Genomic DNA, 9,154 nt, shown 5'->3' with positions numbered 1-9,154 from the left:
GGAGGAATGACTCCAAAATCTGATTGAGTGGTATTTTCTTGAGTAATATTAAAGTGATTTAGAATTGCACACACTTCATCTCTCCTCCAACAGACACAGACTTGAAAATTAGAGGCAAAAATTTCTGGCCAAATGCAATGTGGCTGTTATAAGATGAAAGAGGCCATTGTGGGATATGTAAGCTGTTTTTGTTTGTTTGTTTGTTTTCAGACGGTGTCTCACTCTGTCGCCCAGGCTGGGGTACAGTGGCATGATCTCCACTCACTGCAACCTCCACCTCTCAGGCTCAAGCGATTCTCCTGCCTTAGCTTCCCAAGTAGCTGGGATTACAGGCGCGTGTCATCAGGCCTGGCTAATTTTTGTATTTTTAGTAGAGACCAGGTTTTGCCACGTTGGCCAGGCTGATCCCAAATTCCTGACCTCAAGTGATGTGCCTGCCAATGAGGAGTGGAAAAATACTGAATATCAGAGGTCAGAAAAGTCAGGAAACTCCCCTTAATGCTAAAACAACAAGGTTATCTGGAAAGTCCCTAGCAGGGCAAACGGCCGTTTGTGGTTTGGTCAAAGGGCGGGAACCAATGAACAACTGACTAATTTTTAACTTTAAATGTCAGCCAATTGTAAACCTACAACTGTAAAAATTCCCAGTGACTCTGTAACTTGCTGTAACTTGTTTGTGTCTGACTATAAAAGACGGCTGAACACCGAGCTCGGGGTCTCTCCCTAGGATCGGATACCTAGCTGGAGGGAACCGAGTTCGAACTCGAAATAAAGCGATCCCTGCCGCTTGGCTTTGTCTCTGGACTCTGGTGGTTGCTTTCGGGTCATCGCGGGTCTGGGCATTACACCTTGGCCTCCGAAAGTGCTGGGATAATAGGCATGAACCATTGTACCTGGCCTGTAAGCTGTTTTAACAGAGGTGACTCATCTGGGGGAACCAGAGGTCCCATGTAGAAGGGAGGATACCAAGCACAAAGCAGGACATGGCAGAGGAATGACAGAGCAATCAGGCCCTTACCTGATTCCAGCCAAAGGCAGTCTCACAAGCTGAATTCCAACCTGCTTTTTTCTGCAGCTCCAGACTGAATATCCTCACTCTCTAAGGCCTTCCTGCTGCTTCTCAGGGAACAGAGTGGTGGATGGAATGAAAGTGAAGTCACACTATTCGCCTTCTTCATTCAAAGGATGGGGAAACTAAGAAAAGGAAAGTAGCCTGTAATCCCAGCACTCTGGGAGGCTGAGGTGGGCCGATCACTTGAGGTCAGGAATTCAAGACCATCCTGGCCAACATAGTGAAATCCTCTCTCTACTAAAAATACAAAAATTAGCCAGATGTGGTGGCACGCACCTGTAATCCCAGCTACTTGGGAGGCTGAGGCTAGAAAATCGCTTGAATGTAGGAGGCAGAGGTTGCAGTGAACCAATATCCCACTACTGCATCTAGCCTGGGTGACAGGCTCAAAAGAAAAAAAAGGAAGAAGAAAGAAAGAAAGAAAGAGAGAGAGAGAGAGAGAGAGAGAGGGAGGGAGGGAGGAAGGAAGGAAGGGGGAGAGAAAAGGAAGGAAGGAAGGAAGGAAGGAAGGAAGGAAGGAAGGAGGAAGGAAGGAAGGAAGGAAAGGAAAGGAAAGTGAGCCCACTCCATAGAGCACAGCTAGTCAACAGTAGCCAGGAATAGAACCCAGGTGATTTTTTTTCTTTTCCTTAAAGTAGACTGTGTACTTACAAAGAGACCAGTCTCTCAGAGGAGACTTCTGGGACAAAATCTTAACTTCTCAATGGTTTAGTTTCCTGAGTGAGCTCCTAAGAATGCAGCTATGTGAAGTTATTAATCAGGAAAAGACTCATTGTCCGGGAGTTTTGGAGAATATTCTCCATAATGGCCTCTCACTGAGTTGCCTAATAGCAAATAACTACATCTGTAGCTGCCTTTTCTTTCTGGGAGGGAGACACTGCCTTAAGCAATTTTTCATGTATTATCTCACCTTGTGAGACAGAATGTAAATAGCAGATTTGGAATTCAAGACCAATTCTGTTGAAAAATAAAGCTGAATCTCTTCCGAACACTACAGAGGAGTGAAAGCTGGATAAACTAAAGGCTTAAGTGTCAAAATTACAACTTTAGAATTGCTATGAGTCATCTGTTGCTGAGGGACAAAATAACCCAACACTGAAGGGCTTATAACAATGTGTCTCTTTATCTCCATGGGTCAGGAATCCAGTGTGGTTTAGCTGGATCCTGTGGGGTTTCTCTCCCAGGCTGCAATCGACATATTGGCCAGAGCTTCAGTCATCTCAAGGCTCAAGTAGGGAAAGATCCACTTCCAGGCTCATGTGACTGCAGCAAAAATCAGTTCTCTACAGGCTGTTGGACTAAGGGCCTCTGTTTCTCAATGGCTATTGGCCTTTCTCAGTATCTTGTCTCGTGGACCTGTCCAATATGGTAGCCATCTTTGTCAAAGTGTGCAAGCTGGAAGGGCAATAGAGTGTACTAGCAAGCTGTAAGTCACACTTATTTGTAATCTAATCATGGAGTGCCCTGACATCATCTTTGCTATACCCCATCAGTGAAAAGCAAGTCACTAGGCTCAACCTACACTTGATATGAAGGGATTCACAACCACGTGAATACCAGGAGGCAGGGATCACTGAGGGGCACTTTGGAAGTCTGTCTACCACAAGACTGTACAACTGTACAGGAAAAAGGAGAAGTTCTACTCAATTGAAGACACTATAGACGGTTAATAGGCAGTGATGGATTTGGAGGAGAAGTTTGTGATGTCAAAAACTGACAAAGAATGCCTACAAATCAATAAGAAGTGGTCAGAAAATTCCAGAAAGAAAGAGAATGTACAAAGGCTATAAATAGGCCATTCAGAGCAGCAATTCAAAAGACTAATTAATAAGCACATAAAGAGGGGTTCACACTTATTAGCAATTAGAAAAAAATGCCATTAAAACGAGATGGCGTTTCATTCTTTTCAGACTGGCAAAACAGTTGGATAATGCCAAATATTGGCAAGGATATGGACTCTCCACACTGCTGTTGGGAATGTAGACTGGAGCTGCCAGCCACCCAGGAGCATCTGGCACAACCTAGTCAAATTTAATATATGCACATGCGGTGACTCTGCAATTCTGCTCATGAATATATACCCCAAAGAAATTCTTGCACCTGTTTGAAAAGACTCTTCCTGCAGCGTTGTCTGTAAGGATGGAGAATTGGAGGCAGCCAACTGGACGAATAGATGGACATTAGAGAGAACTGTGTACAATCAGAAGCGGCAGATTTTACATTTACAGAGCAACAGCATAAGCGTGTGTGAAATCATGGTGAAGCGGCAGATTTCATGTTTGCAGAGCAACGTGGGTACATGTGAAAGTCACTATGCTTCATGAAACAAGAAAGGTACAGAACCAAGTAAATAACATAATATCCTTTACGTAAGTTTAAAATGCATGCAAACAAAACAAAAATGCACATTTAACACAACTGCACGTTTTCCTACAGGAATAGAAGTAGCATGAGAGGACAAAGTGGGATCAATATACAAAACAAGAAAGGGACCATGTAAGAAACAGTGGTAATCAGATTCTAATGACTGGGGAGTATAAGAGCTTAACCCTGTGTTCCTGCTGGGGAAAAAAAGGTACTCAAGCAAAACATTTCTGCCAAACTCTTCAGTCCGTTTGTGGAGTGTGCTACTCTGGAGGCAGGCACCCTATCTCATTTGTGTTAATTGGATGTTGCAACAGTTCGTCTGATCATGGTACTCTTTTTTTTTTTTTAACATAAGACCTACTTATAACAGAATTTATGCTGCTTGTCATACACTTTTGAAAATAGAGTTTATGACGTACGCATTCATTTTTGTTACTGCAAAAAAATCCTGTGAGTATTTATGCTTGTGTGAGTGTGAGCCTATGTGATCCATAAGATAGTGATGATCCTTCTTAGGACTTAGTGATTCTGTGGGTAGCTGTATTTCTCCAAACTACTCAAAGGGTTAATTTCATTAGACACGAACTCTCACATGGCTTAAAACTATCTTCTTAAGACACTGCAACATTTCTCTTTTTTTAATCTTTCCCGAGTTTTGCAAATAGCATCTCCCAGTGATCAAGACTGGCCACTGAATAAAACTTCTGGTAAAACTCACAAAAGGAAGGTGTGGGGTCTGATGTATAGGAAAACACACGTACATATGCCATCCAGTTTCCTAAAGAGATTCCAGCTTCAAATATTATCAGCACCTGGCAGGATGAGACTATTTTATGTAAATGGATTCATTACTATTAATTTCTGCCAGTGCTGAACGATTTATGAACTGCTTTTTGCTTGTAGAAAAGTGGTTCATGAATCAGAAGGAAAAGTGTTCCCCAAAACCGGCATCTATGAATAACGCCTTTTATTCACGGATACCGCCCATAGTGTCTTTTATCTTCAGGAAGGATGGAATGAAAATTACAAAATCACTGTGGGAGTGGGGATTGGGAACCAACAAGCAAGCAAGGATGGAAGAATTGGAGAGGTAATTCCTGAAACAGCCCACTGGGTTGTAGAGTGTGACTGGCTGAGAGTCCCCTCCTGGGGTCTTCTCTTCCTGGGGCAGCTCCTCCTCTCTCTGTTATTTTATTCTCATATAAACACCTGCTGGAAGACAGCTTCTGATTTTACCAGTTGCAAATGAGGTCCAGCAGATATCTAGTCTTTTTATTTTTTATTATTTTTTGAGAGACAGGGTCTCACTCTGTCACCCAGGCTGGAGTACAGTGGCACAATTACAGCTCACTGCAGTCTCAAACTCCTGGGCTAAAGGGATCCTCCCACCTTAGCCTCCCGAGTAGCTGGGATCACAGGAATATGCCACCACACCTGGCTAATACTTCCAAATTTTGTAGAGATGAGTTCTTTCTGTGTTGCCCAGGCTGGTCTTAAATCCCTAGCTTCAATTGATCCTCCTGCCTTGACCTCCCAAAGTACTAGGATTATAAGTGTGGGCCACTGCTCCCAGTCTAATGTTTTTAAAAGTCTTCATTTTCCAATCTTATAGTTTAGTTTATTGTCCCAAGATGGGTCACAGCTAGAGGCCATGCAATGTTGAACGGCAGCCAAAAGTGCCAACTCCAGGTCTTTTGTCCTAGAAAGATTTTTCTAGAACAGCTGACCTGCAAGGTAAGGACAGAGATTTGGGACTATTCAATAGGTACTATTGAGTTCACATTTCTAGAATCCAAAGGCACTGGTAATAGGGGCACTTTGGTTCCAAATTCACAATATTATTTCCAGGTTCTGCCAATTAGAAAAGACTTTAAATTCTGCTGGACCACTGCCTTCAATTTCAGGTTTGATAACCTCCAAAGTAGACAAATCCTTGTGATGGGCAAGGCATTCCCAACGTTGGCAAAGAAAGGGGATTCCAGACTCTTCCTAGGGTTCTGAGACCTTGCCAAATGGTTCCACCTCAAGAAAGATATCCAAGGAAGCACTCCCCTCCATTGCCTCCAGATGGGACTACAGCCAGCAAATCCACCCAGAGCATTGGAAGGCCATTGGCTATCTGCAGTCCTTTCCAGAGAAGCAACAGATCCAGCTACAAATAACTGGAGACTGAAGCTGCAGGGGGAATCACTACTGTTGGGTTAATGCAAATACATCTATACCTAGTTGAAGAGGGTGGAGGCCAGGCATGGAGACATGATGGTTGAAGAAGTGGGGTAGTCTATCTGCCAGCTCACTCAATCAGCTTTTGCCCTGAAATAAACATAAAATGGGAACCAACGAATGTGCAGTCTCTTCTGGGTCCCATTTCCTCTGTGTCTCCTTGGGTGGGCATTTCGTGGTCTGTGATTTTAGTGCATTAAAATGTTCATTTTTAATACAACTACTTAATCCAGTATTCAATTGTAGAAACAATGATCTGTTTCAACAATGAAAGACAAATGGGAGAACCAGCTGTCAAATCCCTGAAGACTCATATGACCATTTCCAAAGGGATGCTTTACATATTGAGTGAGCTTTAATCCCTAGAGCAGATGTGGCCTCACAGTCATAGTTGGTTTTCTATGTTAGACAAACTCTTACTTCTTAATCCTATTGTGAAGAAACCAGAAAAGTTCTTTAAAAGCAAATAAATAACTGGATAGCTTTATTTTGTTTTGTTTTACAATGGAGTTAATCTGTGCACCATTTCTGGACAGCATATAAACACCACTCTTCTTATTTAAGAGAAGAAAAACTGAGACATAAAGAAGACAATTATCCTACAAAGACATGACAGCAAATTGGAACTGAGTCAAGAAGATTGCTTTCTGTTTCTGAATCTTCCTCCCAGAAGTGTATCCATTCAGTTATTGAGCACCTTCTGTCCAACACTGTGCAGGGCCACAGGGATATAGCCATCAACAAGTCCCATAAGGCCCCTCCTTTTCTCAAAGGGTTTATATTCCAGAGGGAAGAGACGATGGTATTAAAATGCAATAATGCAATGAAACTGGGCCATGGAGAGCTGAGCATTTTTCTAGAAAATTAGATGGACAGGGAAGGTGTCTTCCAGGAGCAAAAGCCAAATGACAATATGGATGCAGCAATGTGAAAGGCTGGAAGAAGATTCCAAATAGAGGGACAGCGCTGACCGCTGTTCATGTAACAGAAAGGGCCAACCCTGGGAGTGGCAAGAAGAGCAGAGAGAGGTGAGCTTAGAAAAGCAAGCTGAACCAACACATGTGGAACCAACAGTCTCTGGTAAGGAGTTTAAATTTCATTCTAAATGCCATGAGTAGCCAGGAAGGTTAATTTCAATTACTTTATTACTGTGGAACTTCATTGAAGAAAACACTAAAATAAGAAAATGCAAAGAAACATATTTTCTCAACATATTGGCAAATCCAGTCCTCAAGGAGAAAAGAGTAGATTGGCTGTCATTAGGAACTGAGTAAATCACCCACAGCCTTTAAATGTCTCCTTAGGTCTGGTTGCTCCAACATAAGCCAAACCTCTTTGCTACTCAAGACACCAAAGGTTGTCCAACTTTGAAGAAGTAGGGGTTGAAAGAAAAGGCATTTAGGAATTAAATATATGCTTCAATCAGTTGAACTTTTATACAGATTGACTGCAGTGAAAAATTAGAGCTTTGTGTAATCCAATAGAGTAAAATCAAATGTTCCAAATAAATAAATAGTTGTCTTTTTTTATTAGCTTTCCATCACCCCTGGATCCATTTGTACATTGCCGTATGTCACCTCTCTCTTCATTTGCAATGTTGCCTCTGAAAACTCTTCTGTTTATTTGAGCTTAGCAATCAGGCTTAAATGTACCAATATATATTATTCTAAAGTGTATATTTTTTCTGTGTATCAAAGACATAGTGACTACTCCTTTTATGGGAAACCAGTTATTAATCCAGTAAGTCTACATGAATCAATATCTTTGTGAAATGACACCATGTTCACGTTATTTTATGTTATGTTGATGGTTAGCTAATTTTGGAATGGAGACATTTCTTCTAGAAATAGACATAGTATAATTTAGTGGTGGAAACGTCAATCACCATAGGTTGTATGTCTTTGTCTGGTCAGAAGAGGGCAGATTTATTGAAAGAAAATGCAGCTGTATATTCCTTGCCACACTCTGACCCAAAACATCCATTTTGCTTATAATTTTGTTTGGCAAAATGACATCAGCTGCAATCACTAATAGAGAGACAATGCCAGAAGTCATTGTTCTGGGGTTCTGATTCCACAGTCTTGCTGCAGGGTGATATGCTAACCACTTCAACATGGCACCGGCATCATGGTGCTTTTCTCTGCTGATAGTAATCTACAAAGTAAAATTTGCATAATACCAAACAAATGTGTAAAATTTAGCCTCCCAAAACACATTTCAGTATGACTACTTTTTCCTCATCTCTAGCAGCCCATAAGGTAGTCTTGCAGTTCGTGGATTCTTCACCTACCTCAAAGATAGGTTCTTTCTCAAGACAACTCTCTTTCCCCTGTCCCTCATCCCACTGGCATTGGAGTCCAAGACAAAAGTTATGGGAAAGAGGGATAAAAAAAGAATCCGGTGGACACAAGGAGGTGAGGGACAAGGAGACAAGAACATCTGGAGACTCAAACATTGTAGTAATTGCTGACAAAGGGAATTCATAGCACACCTGGATTCACAGTCTGTTTGCTACTGAGTTGGCCAAAGCGTTTTAACTGAATTACAAATAAAATGATAATTCAGAGCTATTTCCATTCATGAGTGAAAAGAAAGCACTGACTTAGCAAGATAAGGAGTGTCTCCTCCATTTCCATAATCAACATCAGAATTAACAGTGGAATAATGATAAAGGCACATGTGGTAGGCAGCCCCATGAGTGGCCCCAGGGAGTCAGAACTCCCACTGTCCTTGCTCTCCCACATTGACCCTGGGCTGGCTTTGGCTACCAGCTCATCAGCAAACATCACACCATGCAAGCACACATTTGTGTAATACTGCCCTGCTGGGGTAAGAAATAATGATGGGCCACATTTAAGCACTATTTCTTATAAAAGGTGAAAGTCTTTTGTATGTCTTATCTCCTTTATCCTAACAGTCCTGTGAATTAATCACTGCTATAATACCCATTTGACAGATGAGGAAGCTGAGGTACAAGGAAGGAAGTGCCTTGCCCAAGGTCGTAAAGCTAGCAAGGGTGAGGCCAGATGTAGACAATGCTGGATGGAGTTTAAGTCCAGCTCACATGCTGCTCAGAGTTAGAAGGAAACTGGCAGCCCCTGTCATAAACTGCAGTGGCCCCCAGACAATTCTCCTGACCCTGCCACCCAAGCAAGTGTCAGGGCTTAATTGTTCTTAAGCAAGGGGACCTGCAAGAGTTTCCATCTCTTCCTAGAATTAGGCCCTGTCCTGGGCTCTCTGCTTTCACGGGGCCTTATTCACGCCACTCCAGAAGAGCACAGCAGAACTTTGTTGTAAGGAAACTTGAAGGATGGGTGGGGTTTTGTGGCTGCCAAAGGCATAGAGATGAAGATCCAAGATCCTGTCTGAGAATTCTGAGTGGTCTCAGGACATCCAGATTTTGCAGTGGGGAGAAAAAAGACTTTTCACTTTCTGCTTAACAAAAGATACATACATACATAGATATACATATATATGTATAGATGTGTATAT

The sequence above is a fragment of the Trachypithecus francoisi genome, unplaced genomic scaffold (assembly GCF_009764315.1).
Source record: "Trachypithecus francoisi isolate TF-2019V2 unplaced genomic scaffold, Tfra_2.0 Lachesis_group12, whole genome shotgun sequence".
Taxonomy (NCBI): Eukaryota; Metazoa; Chordata; class Mammalia; order Primates; family Cercopithecidae; genus Trachypithecus; species Trachypithecus francoisi.
This window is presented reverse-complemented; position numbering follows the sequence as displayed.